The 25,183-nt window shown below is 34.7% G+C and overlaps 1 long non-coding RNA gene across 1 annotated transcript in view; it reads left to right on the top strand.

The window, feature by feature from the left end:
* The window catches only part of LOC107075812 (uncharacterized), a 157,102-nt gene extending 138,757 nt beyond the window's left edge, over positions 1-18,345 (top strand). The window contains exon 3 of the long non-coding RNA XR_011182952.1: positions 18,283-18,345. This is a non-coding gene — a long non-coding RNA (uncharacterized lncRNA). The remainder of the gene's footprint in view (positions 1-18,282) is intronic.
* The last annotated feature ends 6,838 nt before the right edge of the window (positions 18,346-25,183 follow it).

The raw sequence follows: 25,183 nt of genomic DNA, 5'->3' as shown, positions 1-25,183 counted from the left end.
TTAGACATTTTCTGTCAGTTTTTTGTAACAATTTAATATTCTGGAGCCGGGATTAGGGGTACCTTTTAGAAATATTTATGAAAATATCTACACACTATTTGAAAACATACAAACACTATTGAGTCCAGTGCTCATCTGTTGCATTTTCTCAGTATAATTTTCATATGACATTTTTGCTATGCCCACTACAGAAATCATCACTTCACTGCAGTAGTAACTGGGAAATAAACCTCTGACCTATCCAGGGGGAGCATTAGGTTGGTACCCTTTTCCCAGGTACATTTTGTTTTCATTTTTCATTTTCACAAGATGTACACGAGACATGATGAAGCCGTCCTAATGGAAAGACCATTATTTGAACAGTCTAGAAAAAAAAAACCCAAGAGATTTACTAAAGACCTTTTCTGTGACTGGTGACACAGTGAGCTGGCAAAGACGTAGAGCTGTCGAAAAGAACTGTGTCAGTCAGGTTGAATCCATTGACATCTTTCTTCTCTATTTTCTTGGGGTTATGATCACCATTTTGGCACCAAGAATTCTTGAAAAATCTTATATTCCTTCTATTCATGAATCCACATATTGCCAGGCAGAATGAAATGGGTTAAAGTTATTAAGGTTGGACTACATACAGTACAAATCTGAATTCTTGTGTCCTGGCATGCGCCACTGATTTAGCAAGACAATAGCATTTTTTGACTTGTCAAGCCCTGTAACGAGCCTGGTTAAGACATGGAGGCATTATGCTCATCGCTATCCAACAGCAGCTTAGGAGCACAGTGCTTTATTTCCCCCCTTAGCTTAGTCTTTTCTGTGATGTGAAATAAGAACCTGTGAATGTGCTTTTAAGCGCTAGAGTGCACCAAAGAATGAGATGTTTTCAGCTAACATCAAGCTGCTAATGATTTTAATGAGAGTGCCTTCTAGATTCATATTTTTTTCATTGAATACATCACACTAAAACAAAATCAATGAGCAACATTAATTAGGGTCTTTTTAGACGCCTTCTGTGGTATTTTTTCGTTGAGCAGCGCCAGATGAAGAGCGCTGTGCTTTATTTAAACTAAGTTATTTGACATTTAGATGTAAGAGAAAAAAAGGAAGAAAAATACTAACAAACACAGGAACAATTTTTGACAGTTCTTTGTCATGCAAGAGAGAAGAAAGGGGCTGACTGTGAGATGGTACTTTGAAGCCCTGGAAATTTGTAATGAAAAATTTAAGATACAAGAGAGAGAAAAAAGATGAGCTATTCATTTGGCTCTGCATACATTAGCACTTGTAATTCAAAGGTTTGCTATGTGTTTTTGTAATTTTGACTCTAATAAATATCTTAGAGAATTGCTTTGATATTCCAAGATTGTCTCTGTAGCTTGCATCCATTAAGAAAAAAGGGAAAAATAATCATCAGCCTCCTGGCTCTAATGAGAAGGTCATTGCACTCTAATTATCACAGGCAGTTAAGCTGGAACATTTCAAAGGCACCCATGAATGCACAGGCTGTAGACAATACTGTTTATTCACTTGCCTTTACCTGTCTACCAGCCCTCTATAAAAATGTTACCATTTCTTCTACCTTTCCTCTTAAATTCTTTCTTTAAATATTTTACTACCTTCAGTTTTCCATTTCTGTTTATAAAATGTGTATAGTCTAAAAGGTAAGAGGTTGTGTATACATACAGTACTGTATGTTGCTGTGATTAGATGGCATTTTGGATAGCATAAAAAAAGTGCAAAGCATTGTCTGCATTTATTGTATACACCCACTGTTTTGTTTCGTTTTTCAAAAAACTTTTCTTATAAAAAGAAACTTGGACTCATAAAACCCTTGAAGTTTAATGTAGTTATAGTCCAGTAAGCGTTTAAACAAAAGCTTATAATGTAGTTATATTTTTCAAATGACTGTTTAACAGTTATTTAAAACTGTTGTTAAACGTATATTTTTATGTGTTTTAAATGATCCAGCATTGCACCGATCAGTTAAAAATCCACCATGCTGTTTCCCCCTTATTAGAAATCATCAGTGTGACATACTGTACAGTAGCTAGTATTCACCGGTGAAAACAGAATACAGTACATACTGTATATATTAGAGTACCTTACAGACATTTTCAGCCTCTGCTAATGATGTCCGAGTTTGTTTAATTGAATTGTACAGTATATAGTACACATTTGTTATTTTAACCCTGGTTTCTCAACAACTGAATGATATTATCCTTGAGGTGTTTTAGATACTAACACTCAATGTAATTTGTGAAGTTCTTTTGAAATTTTAAAATTACAGCATGTGTGTGTTCTGGGAGCCTTCTTTGATCATTTTAGGGGTTCATTCATATGGCCAGGCATCATCCCTCAAACCAAGCAAGTTCAGGGAAGTCTGTTACTGTATGTACAGTGCTCCATTATTCATGCTATAATGTGTTTTCATTCTGCAGGGAAGATGGACACTCACTTGCTCCTCCCCTGCCTCATCTTTATGGCTACTTATTGAATAAAACAGACTCATGCGAGATATCACTATGGTTCCTGTAGCAACAGTATGGGATCTATCAGAACTATTGATCATCATATGCCTGTTCAATTATTAAAAGGTTTTTGCAATCTTGACAGTTCCAAGAGTGCATGTTTGGAGCTTGCTTGGGATGCTCTTTTGAGTCTTCCAACTTCATTGTCCAAGTGGCCAGGCCATCGTCTAATAATAACAGACTCTTTACATCATCACAAGATTAGTTTGTCTGTATCATCTGAAATTACAATATGACAGTTTTACCTGTTTGAGGCTTTTAAACACCTATTGATCATGAAAAGTGTTAATTAAGGTGTTCATAGATAGTTCATGGATAACATACTACTATATCTGTAGATATTCTTTGGGCTGACAGTATCCTCTCCTTTTCTGGACTCAGTAGGTATATGGCAGTTGCAGTCCTTGATACTTAATGTCCATGAGTCCTTGATGACTTAATAAAGTTAATAAATTCTAATATTGGGTTTTGGCATGTAATTAGCACAGGACTGTACATTTGCCGAAAACTACAATGATGATTAAAGAACACATTTTTGCATACTTAAATAGAAACCTGAAATATTTATCGAAATATTTTATGTTTATTTTCTCTCTGTGACAGTAACAAAGGTCACTAAATATGGCTATTCTACTGTAGATACCATACAGTAGAAAGAAGCCTCACCCAATTTATTCTGCCAAAGCTGAAGTTGACTCTAGTTATGATGTGACAGATGTGCCCCTGCAAAATGTTGTTTACACATTAAAAAGTCATGTTTTACTGAACCTCCTAAACCACTCAACAGACTTTTGAATCTAGAGCCGCAGATTAAACAGATTTTTCATCACAGTCATTTTGCCATTTCACTAATTATTTACTGGTCATTGACCACCCCTTGCATCAACACCAGCTTCGTTAGGTGTGGATTTTACACTTTCCCCTTTTCTGATAAATGTTTTGTGTCATTTGTAAATGAAAACAGACTTGTTACATTTATGGCACATTTATTTAAAATAATTAAAATATGTGAAAATATGCCTGAATCCTTTGTGCAATGATGCTGAAAAACAAACGATCATTTATTTATAAGGAGGAAAGAGGATTTATAAAATAGCACAATGTTTCATTATTAATGGCATTCTTTAGACAGTCTTAATTTATACATTTCCTTTTCAGACGAGGGCTGCAATGAAAGAAAAGCATTTGTTGTAAAGCTTGTTTTGACACAAACACCTATAAAAATAATTTAAATAATTAAATAAAATAATATAAGGTGCAGTATTGCGAGTATTTGTACTGTATTATATTTGTACTTATTTTAAGTAAATTATTAACTTTAATTGTAATGTCTTATAATGTATGTGAAATATAATTTAGAAGCACAGTTGAAAATGTGGTTTGTTTGAGGAAAAGTGAATATTTTGACCCCTAATCCTAAATTTGTAAAATATTTCTATATGCTGCATCAACTATTGTTAATGCTCATAATGCTTTCCAGCATATTAATATAATTTGACTTTGATGGATTGGATTTCATAGTGAAAATCCCTATCAATCCCACTTTATCAGATAATCTTACTAATAAGGGATAAATTAATATAATTTGAGAATTAAAGTCAGTTTTAAGGAAACTTTAAGCAAAAAAAAAAAACTAACCTGTTCTTAGTGATAGTGTGTTCATATCTGATGCATTAATATACCTGTATTTGGTATGTTTTCATTTTAAAATGAGAGGCACTTGCATTGTTGATAATGCTTGACAGAAAGGCCTAAGTTGTAGGATACCACCTGAAGAATAGACATACTGTACAGTGAGAGACTTCACTAACCTTTTAACTACAGGGTTTCATTTAGTTTTCACTTAAATAATTTGTGCTTCAGCTTGACTCTCAGGGATTCATTGCCTCCATGTATAACCTCTGCAATTGTCACAAGGCACCTGTCACCAGTTTTTGAAAGAGGAAAGGGACTGAATGGATGTACATGGACATTGAACTGCTCTCTCACCCCCTATGAGAACTGCGTGTCCAGTGAGGGTGTACTGTAGATAATGCAGTATACTGCTCAATGGATCAATGAAAAGGGGATATTTTTTGTGGAATTTTGCCTGTGTAACATGCTGAAGAGCACAGGAAAATGCACATTAAAAGTAGCATCCTTGCTTGAAAAGCTTTTAAAATGGAGTAAAGAAAGAAAAACAAAATATTTCCTTCAAACACCCATTCTTGGCTGAGAGTGACAGTTTAGCTACTAAGAGGTAGTGTACACAGAGCAAAGAGAGTTAAAATCTAGAAATAAAAAACATCTGAAGACCCTGCATGTTTTTTTTTTAATCTAAGCTGTAAAATCGCATGGGTGATCATTGTTTTTATTTTATTTCATCATTGTTTCTGTTGTGACACAAAACAATTGGAAAATCTGTTTCTTTAATAATTGAAAAACCAGCAGGGATTCAGTAACGTGCTGTGTGGGCTGTTCATTCACCTCAAAAAGGGAGAGTGTCTTGGATAATGCAATATATGAACATGTCTGTATAAAATACTGTTAATGCCTACCATAATAATTTATTTCATACTGTACATGCTGTATGTCTTTCCATTGCAAATGTTTCATAGCACAGTGATTTATTTAATTAATTTTCATTTGAGGTTCAGCACAAAGCATTCTAATACTTTGGGTGCTACAGGAGGCCATTTTTAATAACCTACTGTATGTAGCAAGTACTTCAGGAATTTAATTCCTGCAAAAATAAAAAACAAACTGCTCACTGTAGTCTCTACTGCCTTCCATAACGCAAGTTATTTTTAAAATTGGTTTCCAGTTGGTTTCAGCCAACAGAAATGGGCTCTATAGGATATTGTTAAATAACATCTGACAAGTGCTGAAAGAGCTACATTTTCATCCCTTGTAGAATAGTTCTGCTTCTGCTTCACTTCCCTAACTACCTTATCAATTGACTCTGCCTTGTTTAGAGGAGCTGTGGCTCATCTGTGTTCATAAATGATGGATTGAAAATGACATTGGTCTTAAGCCAGAGACCCTTCTGCGACCCCAGTTAATAATTTCATCTCTTTGCCGTCTTGCAGTAAGCAGTTATGATAGGTACAGTAGAACAAAGTTTGGAATCAGTTTCATTCTTCTCTGTTTTGTATGTTGCTGATTTCTCAAAAGGCTATTTTTCCACGTATCTACTCAAAATGAAGAGATGATTGCCATTTCCTATCTCAATGGGCATGTTGTTCTGTGAATATTTTGCATTTTGAAATGGCACATAAAAGAATGATCAGCAAAAGGTTTCAAATGGAAGTGAGCTGTATAGAGGTGTTTTTTCAAATGAAACGTACAGCTGAGGGCTCACCTCTTGAAAGCACCTGTAGAACTAGTAGTTTGAGAACAGTATTACATTAATATTTTTGCCTGCTAACATTTATCTTTAATATGCTTCCCAAGATTATTCTTTTCTTAAAGTCATTTTAGAAAGCGTGGCTTGCAGTTGTGAATGACTAATTCTTAGGTTGATATGGTGCTTTTGGACCTATTTGTCTTGTATGTACAGTATTTAGTTCTAAAACTAATTTAACAAGTCATTCCATATATATTTTGTACTTATAACACAAACTTCAATTTTAAAAGTAAACTTCCTTTAAGATTCTGAAATATATTTATTGACATCTTGTTTTGTCTTTTGTCTGCATTCATAGAGCTGTGGAAGGTATTTTACAGCACATGTGCTCATATAAATAAAAAAACCCTATAAGATTGGCTGAGCAATTATTACTGATGATCTACTGTCTGACACGTATAACACATATCTAATGCTGTACAAGTAAAGATGGAGTTTGCCTTTCTGATATGCCGAATAGTTCTTTAGCATTGCAGTTCTTGGAGCAGACTAAATCATTCAAAAACATTTATACTTGCCCTGTTATGGTTTGCAAAAAGGTGATGGGGTTAACTGCTGAAGCATATAATGAGAATGTGCAACACCATATTGTAGACTTTATGGTGCTTCATACTGTATCTTGTCAAGTGCACAGCAAAATGAAATAGTTAAAGTATTGTTCATTCAGCTGGAGCTAGTGACATTCTTTATGCAAGAATGACTCCTGATTAAAGGGTGAGTTTTAATGGAAACTAATTAGCCAACCTCTTTAGACTGGGCATAATGATCAAATGAGCTGTCACATGGTACCTGATACAATGATCCGCTCTCACTTGATATGATATTTTATTCCTTGGCAATTACGCTTCCCCACTGCACTGCGTGTGTTTATTGCCTCAAGCACACATGTCAAATTAAAGAGCAGCTTATGCACCTGATATTTAATTATTGCCTAACTACTGTGCACAATGGGAAAATGTCAAAGCGAGCAATCTAGTACAACAGCAACTAATACTCTTATATTACCGAATGCACACACAAATAAAATATGCATGTGTAAATCAGATTGGAGAACTTTTCTAAGCATCAGAGCTCCTTCACCCCTTTATGTGGTTTATTTTCCTTTGTTGCTATTTATCATAGGATTTCAGCAGATGGTAAAATATACTGGTATCCTATCACTTCTATATGGGACATCACTGCAGTCTGTTATTTTTTTTACTCACAGAAGAGTAAAAAATTGTAAATATTCAGTAAAATAATTTTACTATTTAAATAAGATAATACTGTAGTTCAAATTGTATTGCCTAGATGCTTAGTCCTTTCTTATCAACTGACATATATATACATACAATATACTGTATATCGTATATAATCGCTTATATACAGTATCATATATACCACTTATACTTATAAGTAGGCCGTGGAAAGCATTTGGTAGTGTTCATTTGCTTCTGTATCTGACATCTAATGAATTTCAGTGATTACAGTGTATGTGCTGTATGTGGTATTTCACTGACTTTAATGAAAATCCAGAAAATATGGTGTGCATTCAGGAGACCTCAAATGATTGCTTCAAGGGCTTTTTGGTCTTTGGCATCAACCTTCTGAGATTTGAGATACAGCATCTCTCCCTTCCAAGTCACTCATAGACCTGAAGCAAATCCTTTCCTGCCCCATCAGACGAAGGCAACAAAGCTTGTGGCTGGGAAGAAAGGATCAAATTCAAACCCACAACCCCAGTGAGGGCCGGAGGTAAATTTGAAATCCATTTCTTACATTTTATTACATGTAATTGTTTATTAATTACCAAATTCATACTCTGTGGGTCACAGAAGGTGTGATAATGCATTTAATAATTACTGCAGATGTTTCCTAATACGGTATGTTTTTTGTGTGTAATTTTTATCAAGCTATTAAATTAAAGTTGAAGTGCTTTCCATGGCTGAACCACTGCTTCCTTCTTCTCACACAAATGTCATACTGCACATTGAGGCAAAAAATGTCATGCATACTGTATATATGGTCCTGCTTACATTATGATTATACAGTATATGCATATTATCTTGAGTGTTAAAATATATATGGTTGTGATGACAGCCTTGCATGCCATTGGCTTTAATTAATAGAGCTTAACAATTTATTTTCCAACTTTTCATGCCTTTCTAACAAATTATGAAGAATTGTTTTCCAAACCGTGGCTAAAAGAAATGGTAAATTTTCTTCCAAAGCCCTGAATCTATTTTTGTGGCATGAAATAGTGAAACTGCTTCTCATAACCTTGTAGATCTGTGAACGATTAAGAAATGTTTTCATTAGGTCTTTTAACCTTAGCTAATATGCTTATCGATAAGTGTCCTCCTCCCATTTGGTAACCTTACTTATGTAAGGTCTGTTAAAAAATCTTTGATTGAACATAAGCAAGGATTATGTGTGAAGAAAGATGACACAAATTTAGTGTTATTAGAAAAAAAAATTAAATACGAGAGATATTTTATTACATCCCACTTTAAACCTAATTCTTACTCTCTGACTGAAGCTCAATACTCTCAGCACATACAGTAGAGCTTGGAATGGTAACCAGGCAGTGTGTAATTCTACTTTTCCCTTTGTTTCACAACAGTTTCAGTGTAATTTTGTGTGATGTTTTTACTAGTTACAAAATTATCCTATAGCACCTCCTCCTTGAAAACCGATCACACTAGATTTAAACTATTTTATACATTGTATTTTTGTTATGTTTTATGGACAAGAAATTTACGTTAACACACCGTCAAACAAAAACATCTATATACATTTGTCCAAAAAAAAACAACAAAAAATAAGTCGGCACTGCAGCCTCTAATGACATTAAAGTGTAAACAAGTGTTTTGTCTTGACTGATAATTATTAATAACAAGTCTCCTATGTTTTGTTTTCTCCTAAACTACCTTACAAAAGCTCTCTGCTGTTGAGAGAAATTGCAGAGTGGTGTGCAACATTGTCACTCTTCAGCTAAAGTGGCAATAAGCAAATAAAAAAAAGGGTCATGTAGAAAATTATTCTAACAAAGAGCTAGCTGCTGTGACAGTTCCCTGTATTCTTTGATGGGCCCTCGTACTGTGTGACTGAATCACACTTTGACATAATGTGACAGACCTCCTGCCTATTTTTTAACTGGGGAAAGGTAATTTGACACTGGAATACACAGCAGATGATTGCCTGGTACCCTGTTAGCTTTTCAAATGAAAAGCAAGAAGCTGTTTACTCATCCTTAAAGCAACAGACAGACTGCCTCCTTTCACATTTCTTGGAATAGTAAGCGAAGCTAAGCTGACACTCCTAAGGCCATGTTTCCTGGAAAACGTGCGTTTCATTTAACACTATGAAGGGTTAAAGTTATTCCAGATTTTTAACTTAGCACATTGTCCAAGCCCTTGTGTGCTTCTGTGGGTAGTGTCAAGGCTGACAAGCTTAGACAGTAATCAAAAGGAACTGGATAATACTATATTAACTGTCATATTTGAGTCAGAATTGAATATAGTGGCTTTGAAAAAAAATGGTAAAGACAAAGGTTTGAATTTTTAAAACATTGTTGAAATAGAAGACAGAAGTAGCTTAGAAATAAAGATACAAATTGTATGATTCAATTTTTGGGGATATTGAAAATTTTGGATTGAAACATTAAATGGCTTTAAAGAACCCTGCCTTTTTTATGAAACTGGAATCTTAACAGAGAGCTGAAGAAACTGAATTACATTTACCACTAGCACATGCAGACTATGCAATAATAAAACAATATCTGTATAGCAATAAAATGGCTTTTTAAGAAATGTGGTGTTCTACACCCTGTAAGAAAAACTCCTAATAAAGAAAATACATTTAGTGTAATTTCATCATATTTAATAAGGGATCATTTTCAGGTATGTGATGTCAGCAGCAGAACAGTCTAAACCTTGTAGAGTACTTACAGTATTTCACTGTTATCCATAACCTAAAGCATTCAGTTAAGAAACCTGTAAAATTCTAAAATAAAAATGTTCACATCAAATTCTGATTTTGTTTCGCAACCATATGTTGAAACCTTTCGAACTTGATTACAGTGACAGACACCATCCTTCAGTGGGGCATAAAAACTAAAAATGGCGACTGTTAAAAATGCAGGAGTCTTTATTTCTGAATTGTTTTCAGGTTTTAAATATAAAATGAGTTTCAGAGAAGCCATCTTCTCCCTACTACTAAACTATAGATGTTTTTTAGTCTGGTTCTTACCAATCCAACCACTAGCACTGTGCAAACATTTTTTTTATAACACACCACTGGTTAACCTTATGTTCAGATGTGGATACTAGCCTGTTACCAAAAATCTGATAATTAACAAATTTCCATCCACTGAGCCTATTTACAGTAATCTGAGGCCTTTGGTGGCCTCTAGCAGCCGGTTGGCTGCTGCTGCAATCCACCCATTCCAATGCAACAATCCCATTAGTATTCATTTATTTTTAACACTTATTTTTAACATTTACTTATTTATAACACCATACACAAAATGGAAAAAGTTAGCGACTGTACTGTAATTAGGTTTTAAAGATGCTTTTTACTTTGCATTGTCATTGTTTTTGCACTAGGAAAATGTGATCGAGCCGTACTCCTTTCTATAATGTTCACAAATGCAACCATGGGTGATTTAATCTGCAGTTAGACCTTTTTGCAGAAGACATCATACCTGACAGTTCATAGTAACTCAGGAATCACACAAAACTGGTAAGTTTGGTGATTAGGTATCACAATTCCTTGAATGTACTGTATCTGTGACAGAGAGCAGTGGTGGTTATCTTCAGTGGTGACTGTGACATCTAGGCTGTAGATGTGTAGACGTTTAGAATGGATTTGCTAGGTTTTTTTGGGTGAAGAGAAAGTACAGTCTCTAACAGTGCAATAGTCAGGAGCTTCTTTCAGCTTGTCTGTTTTGTGTCTCTTGCAGAAGTAAATGGAATGGGACTGATTTTAGACACTGGGTGAGATGGTAAAGCAGTGTCCTGTGGTAGCCTGTTGGAGCAAAGGGCTGGGCAGACTCTCATATACTGTACATGCTCAGCCCTTTGCTCCTACAAGATCTGTCCAGCCTGAAAAAACCCAGGAAATGTGTAAAGCCTCCCTCCGATCCTGATACATGTGCAGGCTGTTGTCATCTGAGATGTCAACAGGAGTATGAATATGTCTTGAAAGCTAGGGAGAGCAGGCTGAGAATCCTTCAGTAAAGGGAATTTCTTCCAAATCAGTGGAATAAAGCTTATGAAATTTCAAAAGGCAAACAGTTTTATATCTGAATTTAAGAGCAATAATAGCCTTTAGCTAGAGCATTATAATGAGTTTTGCCATTTAAGAAGAAAGTCAAATTGGAGCTTAATTTTGATTTGTATGAAAAGGGCCACTTTGCAATTAATGAGTTCAGCATCAGAGGGCTGAACTGATCCCTCTCTTGAACAGAAACTCAGGTAGAATTCTGTCTAAACCTATAGATGGAAAGAAGATTTCCATTTACAAATTTCCTGATCTAAGCTATGTCTGTACCAGCTACAGAAGGCTCTACATGTGAATAAAAGCCTTAGAAATTTCCAATCTCCTTAGAGTCAGAAAGTACACCATTATTACTGTCCTTGAATCCCTCAATAGAACATAGCCGTTTGTTTTGTTTGGAGCGCAAGTAATCAACAAAGTATTCAGCATGTTTATCATGGAGATGCTTGTATCCAGAATGCTGGTTTTAAACTGGTGAAGTTTTTAAATTAACTTCTCAGAGTGACTAAATGTATAGCCTTCTGTAAGATTTTGTTGTATTTTCAACCTAAGAAATCCTACAGTATGTAAATTGATTATACAGTATGCATTTTCTAACTGATAAAAAATAAAGAACAAGGGTTAATTTCAGAACTATTTTTAATCTCTAAAAATACTTGTTACTCAAAACCTCACCAGATACATGCTTTAAGGAGGACTCATTCTGAAGTAAGGAGTTCAAATGTGGGAGTTTAACACAAGTGATTCCTGGCACCAGATCACATAATTACAGTCCTAGAGTGTAATCATATATGAAGGGTGGTAGTATACTAAATTTGTGGATTAATTATACTAATGTGCTGTAGCAAACATAGAAAAGCAAAAATACAGTATAGTCAATACAAGATAGTGTTTTTTTGTTTAAACGAGTGTGAATTTTGTATCTAGATGAAAAAGTGTAAAATATTTAAAGCCATTAATGTTTAGCACCATTTAACATTATTTCTCAGTCAGTCAGTCAGAAAGAGGCATACATCTAAATGTTGTGCAAAGTTTGAAATTGTTTAGAGGCAGATGGAAGACACATGCGGAGCCAAGTGGCAAACTGGGTTCAATTTTAGACCTGGGATGCTACAGTATCTGTCACGCCCTCTGCAGCCAGAGGGCGCTCCTACTCTGTCCTGTCCCTAGTTTTCTGTGCTTTGCTGTCCTTCCGGTGTCTCTCTCCCTGGGGCTATATATTTCCGGGTCACTCATTCACCTTCGCTCAGCATTGACGTTCGGATGTCCTGAGACCCGCCTAGCACCAGGGCGCCGCTCCGTCCGCGGCCTGAGGGCACAGGTTTCTTTACGGCATTTCCCGAACTCTTTGCACTGCTGAGCCCGGGCTAACTCCCCGTTCCACCGCTTCGCATAGGGCCTTCTTCCGCTCTCCTGCCATTCCACGGTTCGTCCCTTCCGACATCCGTGACAGTATCTCTGTAGAGTATGTTCTCCCGTTGTTCTTGAGGATTTTCGCCAGGTGCTCTGGATTCCTCCCACAGTCTGAAGATGTACCGGTAGGTTAATGAGCTTCTGGAAAAATGCCCTGGTGTGAGTGTGTGTCTATGTGTCAATCAAATTTGACTAATGATAAGTACAGTATAACTCAGTGTTACCGTTTCTTTGCAGAAACAACTTTCTGTATCAATATTAACATCATTCAGGATTTATATCTTCTTCTCAGCTGCTTCGTCTTTGTTTTATTCAGTGCACAAGAAAGAAGAATGAATTTGATGTTAATTTTGAAATCCAACTTAAGACGAGATTCATCAGAACATTCTTACCTTGTAAATTTGAACACTCAATTCTTAACAGCTATTTAAACAGAGTACTTTCCAGAATGTTATAAACTGTAGTAAATTTAAATTGTAATTTAAAGATTTTTAAAGAACAACAGGAGAAGACCATACTGTTTGTAGCAGAAAACTCTGGTGTCAAGGAGGAGAGAAAGGGTAACAGGTAACACAAGATCATTAGGAAAGAGATGGAAATAAAATATACAGTATATTTAGTCAACCCAGAATAATGTGGTAATACAAACACAACTTTTAGGTGTGATCATTACAATGTAACAAAAAGCTCCTGATGTTAAAACCCAAAGTATAAATGCAATCAAAACAAGAATAAATAACCGAACTACTGTAGATACAGTAGCTAGCAAAAAGAAATGGAAGCCCACAACTCTACAGTGACCCTGTTGCCAGAACAGGACATAATATCAGCTTCAGTAGTTTTAAACCTACAGTAGATGCAAAACACATCCACACAAAATAAATTAACTTCAGATGGGCAGCACCGCAGTAACAGTGGAAAAATTAAGATGATGCAAAAAGATATCACAAGAATTAAAGTAGTATTAATCACACCAGAATAGCAGGGAGCTTACTGCTTCCCTGATTCATTGTCTGTTTTGCAGATAAAGTCATGCACATACTGTAACAGAAGCATTAACCAGAAAAAGAAAGTACAGAATCAAAATGATGTTGTACCTAAAAGTATTTCCTTTTAAGTGTTTAAGCAGATATCTGTTTTAGAAATTCTGACCAATGGAGAAGTATGTCTTCTCCTTTTTGAGGGACTTCTATTTTCAATTTAATAGTAGCCGCACAGTGCAACAAAGACACATGGAAGTAATTATGCTTATAGTAATCAGTGTCACACTAAGTTATCTGTATGAGTGCTGTAATCAAGATTCAAGACTTTGTACATATTAAATTGCATCGTTCCTATGATTATGGAGTTAGTTGGCTGAACGGTATTTCAGCATTGGCAGTAGTGTTAAGTTCACACAACATTTAGATCAATTTCAGTGCAGCCATTTGTAAATTAAGTTTTGAAAATACTGAATAATAACTTTGTCAAGTTTTCAATGGAGGCAGTCTGAAATTTTAAAATAATGTAAATATTATTAGTATAGAAGAAATATATATTTTACAGGTTCTAGAAGCACTCAGGTATTTTCCCAGGATCATAAATACTAAGATTTGGTTTTAATTGGTTGAAGAGATTTTAAATTTGTGTTTGTCTTTGTGTCTATTCGATATTTCGGTGCTGCCATTTTGGTTTCAAAATGTATCATAATTTATAATGAGCCCAGCTGAAGCAGGTGTGGAAACTGATGTCATCTATCACATTTACTGGATTTGATTCTGGTTTCCATCTTGATTGACAGCAGCTGCAGTGTCAATTAGAAAGTGTCTGGGCTGAAACCTGTGAACTTTGAAGTTGTTTGGTTACACACAAAGTTCAAACCATAAACCGTTAGAATGCTACTGTAGCAAATTACCTGAGTGGGTCAGACAACGATATTGGTTTAATGCATAATACAGTGGAAGCTGCCTAATTGAGAAATGCTGATGGATTGCTAAAGTGGAGTGTAGCGAAATAACTGGAATTTAGATTAATTAATTTGTACATCAAGAGAAGCTCACAAAAAACACACTGGAAAAAGTAATCAAAAGTAAAAAAAATATTTATTTTAAATTGTGTAATGGTGTAATGTTGTTTACTCATCATACAGTCCAATCTGACATTATTTGATGTTTACATTGTGTACCCTTTATTCTAAATAAAGTGGTGACAGAAAGAAAAACATAAGGGAATGAGGACAGCGAGTCAGAATAAAAAATAAATTGATGGGTCATCAACACTCTCGTTCTGCATTGTAAAAGAACATAACTTTATCCATCCATCCAGTTCGAACTGCTTTTTCCAGTTCAGGTGTGCAGGGGAGCCAGAGCCTGTCCCAGCAAGCAACAGCTGCAAGGCAGGATACACACTGGACAGGATGTCAGTCCATCGCAGGGCACACACACAGACATACACATTCATACTTAAGGCCATTTTTCCTGGAAGCCAATTAACCTGCTGTTCCAGTATGATTTTTGACTATAGAAGGAAACCAGAACACCAGGAGGAACACCACATAAAAACAAGGAGAACATACAAACTCCACATTTACTGTATAGCACCACGGGACCAGAACTGAACCCAAGACCCCTATGGAGCAAGGCAGAAATGCTAACCATTGTGCCACCTTGCCTCTTGCATATCTTTATGTTTACAAGTTTGAGAAAGTGGGCTTTGAGAGAAAGAGAATTTATTAGAAGTAGAAAACAATAGGATAGATTTGTAATAAGCAGAGAATGGCCGACAACAGTTTGAAGAATTATACTGTAGTTCATGCACAGAACAGTTTAATCTCAAGAGGGTGTAAATCAAAGGCTAGAAAGCAGCAGCACAAATGGTTTAATTGAATATTTAAAGATATAAGGAGAAAGAAAGCACTTACTAAAATTATAAAAAGAAAAGGATCCAGTTAAAGAAGAACATACAGAACTGCAAGCCAAGGTAAAAAAGAAAGGAATATTACGAAACTATAATATAACAACAGTAATAACAGTAAAATAATAAGCAACGGTTACAGAACAATGAAGGGTACAGTGTCTGGGAAGCTTCTCTAGATGATGAAAGTGAAAAGGCTAATGTATTAATGAATACCTGTACTTCTATCGGGTGTTTACCAAGGAAGAGATATATAATATGAAGCTTGGAAGTAGACACACTTTTATTTTTAATATTTGCTTAGAAGATAGGTGTGTTAGAGGTACAAAAACCACCTAAGATAAACAAATCTCAAAAGCCTAATAATATTCTACCTATTTTATGAGAAGAGAGGTGATTCAGAGGCCGTTAACAAAACTCTTCTAGCAGATTTTTAAGACAGGAGCAACACCCATTGCCTGGAAAATTGTAAACCTAATGCCCATCCATAAAAATTATTAAAAAATCAAACCCAGTATACAGTATATAGACTAACAAGTCTCACCTCTTTTACATATAAGGCTATGAAAATAATCATTACAAAGCTAATCTAAAGGATCATCTGCAGGCCATAAGATTCAGGTAAAAGTAGGGATTTAGACAAATTGGATCTTGCTTAACTGAGTTATGTGTGTGAGTTATTGAACAAGCAACTACAATAACAGATACACACAAAGCATATTAAGATTTTCAGAAGGCTTTTAATAATGTTCCAGTAAAAGATTATTCTCAAACTTCAGACACGCAGTAGATACTGTATGGCAATGCATTGAAAACTGGATAATGAATAGAAAACAGAATATAGATAATGGGTTAAATCTCAAACTGGGGTAATAAAGTAAAGTAATTAGTGGAGTACCTCAGGGATATGTATTTGAACCAGTGCTCTTCATAATTTATGCACTGTAATATAGCTGGGTGAACTAATCAAGTGAAGACTAAAAGGTTTGATGGGCTACAGAAAGTGAGATAATGCAGAATTAAACTCTTAATTGTTCAAAACTATCATCAGTTAAACAACCACCGTCTACTTCTGATAACCTTTTATGCCCCGCAGTTTTATTTCAAGTATTTTTTATGTTCAGCCAAGTCTTGTTAAAGATAATTTATTAACAGAAATACCAAGGAAATATTTTGCAGTACATTTTAAATTGTTTCTGACATTACAGTGACCTATATTTCTGTGTATCCATCTTTGCTTGATGTTTTCCGTTCTGTTTTGCCATTCAGTTTTTGCATCCAAGTTCAGTGTGATATTCTGAAATGTAGACATATCATATCATATTCTATGCAACAATGCTGTAGAATTTTGTACTAAATGCAACAGAGCACAAGTGCAGTACATTATATAGAACACCTGTATAGTAAATACAGATATGGAATGCAAGCAGAAGAAGTTACTTAAGCATGCCCTTGATGCCAATATAACACAGATGTCAGAGCCTTGTTCCAAAACCACAATCATAACATATGGTAATTGCTGCAAAATTATTTTCTGGCTAGCCTTAACCCTACTGATAAAATACCAGAGTCAGCTACTGATGCTTCCCAGAATAAATGCCTGCCAAATCTAACTATATAAAATGTCAGTTGCATGAATGAACAGTACCAGGTAAAACCATTAGCAGTGGTGATAGCCATAGAATTCTATGCGGGTAAGGGTGAATTATTTCACAGATGTGCTTTTAAAGACGTTAGTCTCTCTTCACAAAGAGGATTGTTTTTATTTCAGAGAGGAACTGTACTTGGAAATATTTGCTGAATTTAATGGATTTTTTTACATGTATGCATTGAACTATACAAATATTTTACATCCCTTGTGAAACACGTTGCATTTGGCCAACTCCGGTTTGGTATCTCTGTTGAAAAGAAACATTTCTTAAAAATAAAAAAATCCTGTGTCTTTATCATAGTATTTCTGCAATATTCTGTATAGGTCATATACTGTAAAACTAAAGAAATATGTGTCTATTTTCTTTTGTGTCAAACCTACAATTCTTAATGCAAAATGTAAGCTATGTACTGTACTGATAGCTGACAGAATCAGAGCTGAAAAGACACATAAACTGAAAAAAAGATTAATAATCACGGCAGTAAATCACCAAATGATAAAGTTTAAGAAAAATACAGTATTGAAACTATTCTATATTATAGTGAAATGGGCAGGATACAGTAAGTTGGTACTTGGGTGGATTGATTCACAAAAAGAAGCAATGTGGACTAGAGAGAGAAAGGAACTCAAATGAAAACAGACATGCAGTGACTAAGGTCGCTCCACGTACAGGAGAGTGTCCACAGGAGTACCCTTTTACAGACCTCCCTGGGTGTGGTTACAAAAGATGACATAACAGGTGTCACCTGGCAGGAACCAGGTTCCAAAATTCCCACCTTTAGGGACAGCACGCTTTTCTTTGCATTTTGTTTAAATTGTTCATTGTACTGTATCTAATGTAGAGAAAATGCTTCCAATATTTTAATAAACATATTTATTGAAATAAATGAAACAAAATAATATTTCTTTGAAATGTTTATCAGTCATGTTTAAGAGTGTTTTTTTTTGTATAATGTAAATATTTAATTAAGTAAGCACTTTTAAACATAATATTCACTTTCAGGATTTCATTTGCTTGCACTTCATGCTTAAACTACTGGTTAATTTCACATTTGATGGTGTCATTTTGCAGGATATGTGTGTTGCTGCAGCTTGTTGATTGTTTATTTTTGCCATTTTATACACAGTATAATTCCACATATCATTCATCTATGTTTCAGGATCTTTGAAGTGGAGGATCCTGAAAATGACATGTTGCACTTGACTGCTGTTTTTCCTCAAATGTAAGTGTTTTTTAGTATGTATAAAACATAGATTAACCTATGAAAAGTGCAAAAATGTGCTTTATTTATTTAATTACTTTTTTAGCACATCTCCACTTTCAACTTATTTTTTGGCGCCATCATCTGCTCATTTGTGTAAAAGCACTGTTATTCTTCAGTACCGTATGTTATCTTGAATGAGATAAACTAGAATTACTACAGGTACATCCTTTAATTCAGAATTAGTGTTTTCATATACAGGTAGTTTTAGTCTATAATCTGTTTATTTATAATGGTTTTCAGCAAATATGTAATATATATCTGAGTGCAAAATGCAATCCTTTTAATTGAAAAGCTTTTAAAAAGGCATTATTTTCCATTTTGTTGTATTGGTATGTACTGTAGAATTCTACAGTACATTATTTATTATTGTCAAAAAGTAAGCTTTAGTTGCATTTTAATGATTAGCATTTTTTAAAAGAGCATTAATCTTGTCATCCTAAGAGATTCCTGTTTAGTTCATAGTTTAACATTATGGCCTGTGTATTCAAATCAATTCGGAAATATGGAAAAGAAAATTCTATACAGTATGTATATGCCCCTTGATTAAAATTTGTTTTGTTTTCCGTGTCACAAGAATTCCATTCACCAGAAAAGTATTTGTTTAAATATTGTAAACCTTCAAATGTACAAGCATTCAGCAGAAGTTCAGAAAGTTTTTTCCAGTATGCAGTAATTGCACTTTTTCAAACTATTCACTTTTTCATTAAGAATATATAGTGCATTTGGTTATAATTTATCACTGTATAAATGGAGAAGAGCAATTGCAAATTTTTTGATATTGTGAACATACAGTAGATTATTTCTGAATTCATTATCAGTCAGTCATCAGTGATTTAATTATTGCTTTTCAAAAACAGAGTAATACTGTGAAGGAAAGGTGGTGAAAACTACACATCTCACAGCATGTGAGTTAGGTAATAATATAAAAAGGTATAAAAGAGCCATGGAACCTTATTAATATAGATACTTTCAAAATTAGATGAAAATGTAGTGCTTGGCCTTCTCCATTACCCCAGTGGAATTCCAGTATGTCAGAAATCTTTAATGTTCTAGAAACATCTGTTCTATTTAGTGAATTTGATGGCTGTGCCAAGGTGTACATTTTAACCCATTGGGAACAATCACTGTAAAATAATCCAGGTATTGTGATCATCTATTAAGGTAACAGTATTCAAGGAACCTAAACCAACTTAACAGTTTCATGTTCCAGCATCTCTAGCCAATTAGTCTGAAATGCACTTATTTTACTTATTTTAAAGACCTAACTTTTTAAAAAAATGCCGTGCTGTACGAATTTGCAGGGATTTGCTGTGCAGATTTGTTTGACTCATATTGAACATTTTCAAACCTGTTTATTTATTGTACATTTAAAAAGCAAATGAGAATGAGTTTAAGTAAAAAGCCTAGAAAAGGTATAAGAATTTCGTACTGTAAAACTTGAGATCTTTTATTTACAAAGCTCAGATTACACAGCAATGGACATTTCAGAAAGTAGCTGAACAGTACATTTTGTTTTGGAAGTGTCCCTTGTTGAAAATAAGGTCAACGTGACAGGAGTATTCAGTTCATTTGGCTTCTTGCAGTGTGGGCTAGCAGACTGAGGATGGCATGTTTTTAATTTTTAAAAGCCCCGAGTTAAAAAATCAAACATCATTTTCATGTTGTCCATTAACAAATTAGACAAGTTTAACCTGTTTTCTTTTATTATATGTTTTTAACACTAAACAAAATTATTGAATCAGCCTTATTTTTCTCATTTATAGATAACATACACGCAGCTATTTTATCTCAGTTTTAACATGTATTATGTACTATGTGGCAGTTCTTGAGTCCTGAGTAATTGGCTTAACACAGCTATTGATTCACAGTGTACAGAAATGCCATGGAAATGTCAATTGTTAAGGTTATTGATTCAGCAGTAAAGCCCTTGATTTCTTTGGAGGGTTTTAATGTTGCAACAATGTTTGTTAAATACAAAATTCATCCAATACTTAAAGAAACTGAAAAAAAAACTCACATTACAATGCAATAGGGTAAGACTCCTAAGGATACAAGTACTGTATCATTGATTTGGGGAAATGAGTCGGACATCTTCCCATTAGGGCTAGGCTTTGAAAAGGGGTTGTTTTCTCACATCTGTAACTTGCCATGAAAAAGTTAATCCTGTTTGCGAAGGTCTGTGATGTGTGCTCATGTACAGTACAGTAAAAACAGATTCATAGTCTTTTCTGGATCTGTTGCATTTTAAATCTACAATCTTGGTGTTAATCCTATCAGATGAAAAGTTACTTGAGAATAAAAGATCATGACTAATCATGTGTAAACAGACTGGTAACAGCTAGATTCATACCACCCATTCATGCCAATATTACAGTACATTTTACTTTTTCAAGTCTTAATTCAATGTTTTCTGGAAACTTTTCACAATTCCCAATCACAAATAACATTTTTAGGTTATTGTTAAACTGAAAGACCCATCATTTTATGATCATGCATTTTGTGTGGCTGAATTAGACTGTCGGTCTTTTTTCAACAAAAGGTTCATTTTTATACTTAAATTTGTTTTTATATTTTCACATTTTTATAAGTATATATCATTTCACAACAGAAGCTTTTTTTTTACATTTGGAGTTCTCAGGAATCAAAGGAATAAAATGGAAAGCTGTTCCTCTAAAGTGCTTTCTGTCATGTGCAATTCCCTGGTTACAGCTGCAGCACAGTGACCTCTGAACAAAAAATGTGTAATCTGTAAACTCGGTGTCAATCCTTCTGTCAATAGACACAACAAATAGATTTCTGGTCAGATAAGAGGTGTACAAACAAGAAAGGGAATTACATTCAAAACGTTATCTAAGCACCTTTATTTAAATCTTTTACAGATGTGAAAACAGACTGAAATACTCTTTATACACCACAGCAGAATATTAAAGTTACTGAAGGCTGCAGGTTCTGCACAAGGCATTTTCAAGTGTGTAATGAATAATAATTTTATCTGCGATAGCAGATACAGGATCTTCCTAATACCCATTTTCACTGGTTCCTGTCATTTATTTTTGTGTGCATTCAAAGTAAAATTGGACTTTAGTTATTATTTTAATTAAATTATGTGCCAGGTGTCACTTTGTACATTTATAGACAGTTACTGTCTGACATCTAAGACTTTTTTTATTTAGAGTAGGTTGGTAAATGAAAGAAAATTAACTGTATTTTCCTTCACATCATACATTGCAATCCTTATTCGTTTTTAGCACATTATCCCCTTTACTGAAAATGTTGTGAAGCAATGTACTGTACATCAACATCTGAAATATATGACAGTAAAAACTATACAGTGTATAAATTATATATGATATGTAATTATTTCCAATGTTCTTGAGACATTCTTTATTTATTTTTATTTTTTAGTACACTATCACACTGCTTGTTTTCAAACTTCAGACAGATAATGCAATTGTTACAGCCATAACTTAATTAAAAGAGTTGATCATTTTGTTTAAAAAAGTATGTTTTCCTTAGATATGCTAATTGTATTAATATTTATAGCTCACTGGCAAACACTATTTTGGTTAAAGGGATGAATTATGTACATGTTTTGTCTTGGTCCTACGCCTGAAAAAGAAGAGTGTGGTGGGTTACTCTGTTCTTGTTGTCTGCACTGACTATGTGGGCTTTCATTGAGCTAACATAAGTCAGTACATCTGGAGGGGAATATTAAACATTTATGAATGACTGTAATGAAAAAGAGGATTACAGTAGGTCTATCCAGGGCAGGGACAATTTTGTCTAACACAAAGCACGTGCTAAGTAATGAGAAACAGTTGAAAGGTATTTGAAGATTTTAATAGTACATAGAACATGTATGTTTTTGAGAATCCTTAGGGTAGTTTTATCTCTTTGAGGATTTAATACTGTGTTTATTATGTAATGCTGTATTTTTCCTTCATTATGCAGGTTTTGTAATCAGGCTTATATTACAGATGTTTTCATAAAGCATTATCATTTTTATGATGACCAAATCCACTGTTAAAAAAACGTTTAGCTGTAGAATTTGTTACTCTGGGCTGATACAGTTACTGTATGTTCTCTGGTAAAAAGTAGACTGTCAGGTAGTAAAGCATTCGGATATTCTCAGAATGGAACTCAGTATATTCTTTTAATTAAATAACTGCTCACACATTGTTTTATTGCTTTCCTGTCTATGGTATCCTTCCAAAAAATTTTTGTCATCATGTCATAATTGACAGTGTGCAGCCTTAGTGTTGTTAGATGCTGGCTGAGACTTATCTGTGAGACCCTCTTCCTGCCACTTCAGTAATAAAACAGAGTGAAACAGTTAAGCATTTGGTGAAGAAAAAACAAATAGAAGCAAATAAAATACTTGTTAAGTAAGCTTCATAATTCCATATTTTGTTCTTTGAAAACTCTGAAAAGCTGAAATACGTTACACTTTTCTAGAAATAATTTATAGCACATTGTAAACCAAAGAAATATGGACAGAATGTGGTCTTCAAAATCAATGACTTGAGGTCCACAATGGAGATGAATTGAATGGAACAGTAATATGTGGTCCATTTGCAGTACATAAAACAATTACACAATTATGTCTTTATGTCATTGGTTCAGTTGTGGATTTCTTATGAGTGGGCTCCTCCTTGCATGAAATATGTGAAGCCTCAAACTCTAACAGCATGGAGGCTGTGTCTTCCAGACAAAAAAAGCTTAGGTCTCAGCAGGCCACAAAGACTTCCTCCTGATGGGCATTTTTTCCATGACGTTCAAAGGTTAACTAAAGATACACTGTATACATATCACATATCTGAGATCAGTTCAACTATTGGCATCACCTAGCAAGGGGATCAAGATGGATCTCTGCTGCAAACAGACCATGGCTTCTTCAAAATTATTCTTTAGTCTGTTACCAGCAGTGCCACAGAATCACAAAATCACCTCTTATTCCTACTGTCAAAATAGCGCATTGTAATATTATTTACCTTAAAGTGTAGAAGATTATTCTGTGAGATTTAAAAGGAAGCCTTTGGCCTCCATGCAGTTTATGACCTTTGCTGCATCCAGGAGATTCTCAGAGAGAGAAGCAGAGAGTGGTAGAATAGATCATCTTTCAGAAGAAGTATTAAACTGAGGTATAGTGTTACTCTATAGGCCCATGTTTTATTGTTTCATGACAATGGGGAATTTAAACTAAGCCAGGAGCTGTACTTTAATCAAATTGAAGAAAATAAAATCCACCCTGCTTTACTACTGTAGTTTGATTGATTCAGGTGTCAGTTTCATCTTTCATTCCCCAGTGTTTTGTGTAACAGCTTTTTGCATTAAACAGTACATCCAAAGCATTAAATTAATCTGAAAACAGTCCAGCTGAAGCGCAGTGTACTTTGCAAAATAACACTAGACCAGGGCTCTCAAGAAAAAAATCCTGGAGGGCCATGTGTCTTATAGTTTTTGGTACATAGTGAACCAACAATTAAATTATTAGCCAAATTATTTTTATAGTTTTAAAAATATCTAGCATTTTTTTCACAAGGCTTTTTACAATTGATATTTCAGAACATTAATTTTATTAAAGTTGTTTTACAAGTCTGTAAAACACTTTAGCACCTGGTTAGAAGCTAAGTAGTTAATTAAATTATCCAACTGTGTAACAGAGCTAGGGGAACACCATGCAGAAAAAAGTAGCCCACCAGGAACTGAATCTGAGACCCTAGCACTAGTCTATGAGTGGTTTAATTGCACTGCAAAAGAAATGTGGCAAGGCAAAGAGCTGCCCCACCTTTAATTAGATAATTAGATTAATGAATTAATTACATTTGTAGCTGAGGCGTCCCTAAAGTTGTCTAACGGGCAGATTGAACTGCATGAAAGTGTAAGCAAGTCTCATTCTCATTTCATAGTCAACCAGCCAATCAATCAGTAAATCTAATAATAATGATAAAAAATAGTTCCTTACACTTATACAGTATAGCACTTTTCTAGGGCTTTACAGGTAATGGGGACTCCTCTCCACCAATGTTTAGTCCCCACAGGAATGAATGGATGGAACCTATAGTGCTCCAGTATGCTCACCACACATCAGCCACACATCCAGAGGAGGAGAACAGAGTGATTAAGCCAGTTCAGAGATGGGGATTATTAGGTGGCCAGGACTGGTAAATGCCAGGGGGAAATTTGGCCAGGACACCGGGGTAACAACCCTACTCTTTTCGAGAAATGCCCTGGGATTTTTAATGACCACAAAGATTTTATGACTCATCCGGAGGACGGCAACGTTTTTTACAGTATCACAAGCTTTGTTTATTTCTATAAAATTGTATGAGTCTGTTGTTGATTTGCTATTGTTGAGGAATTATGTTAATAAAAAAACAAAGCAAACAGCTGCTCTCTTACAGTACCTTGTTGTTTGTGTCATACAGTAGGTGTTCCATTGTGACAGTCTGTTTGTACTGTACAGTAGCTCTACTTGAGATCCACAGGGTATGTGGATGAAATATATGCTTGAAATGGGAAATTGAATTAAACGTGGACTTTTGGGCTTTTCCTAGCTAGCTAGTATCTCAGGTACTGCAGTTGTTTTCTTTGCTTAGTTGTAAATGGCAGTTTTTGTTTGTTTTGAAGAACATATTGGTTTTCCTCCACCACCACATGCTACTACAGTATCTCATTCTGATATTAAAGTACTCTCTTTTCTGTAAATGTCAAAAGTCAAGCAGAAAGCCCCCGAAAAATCTTATACTTTTTAAATGGTTGAACATTGAACACTTCCTTTTTTTGTGATTGCTTT

This window comes from Lepisosteus oculatus, chromosome 21 (genome assembly GCF_040954835.1).
Source record: "Lepisosteus oculatus isolate fLepOcu1 chromosome 21, fLepOcu1.hap2, whole genome shotgun sequence".
Taxonomy (NCBI): domain Eukaryota; kingdom Metazoa; phylum Chordata; class Actinopteri; order Semionotiformes; family Lepisosteidae; genus Lepisosteus; species Lepisosteus oculatus.
This window is presented reverse-complemented; position numbering and strand designations above follow the sequence as displayed.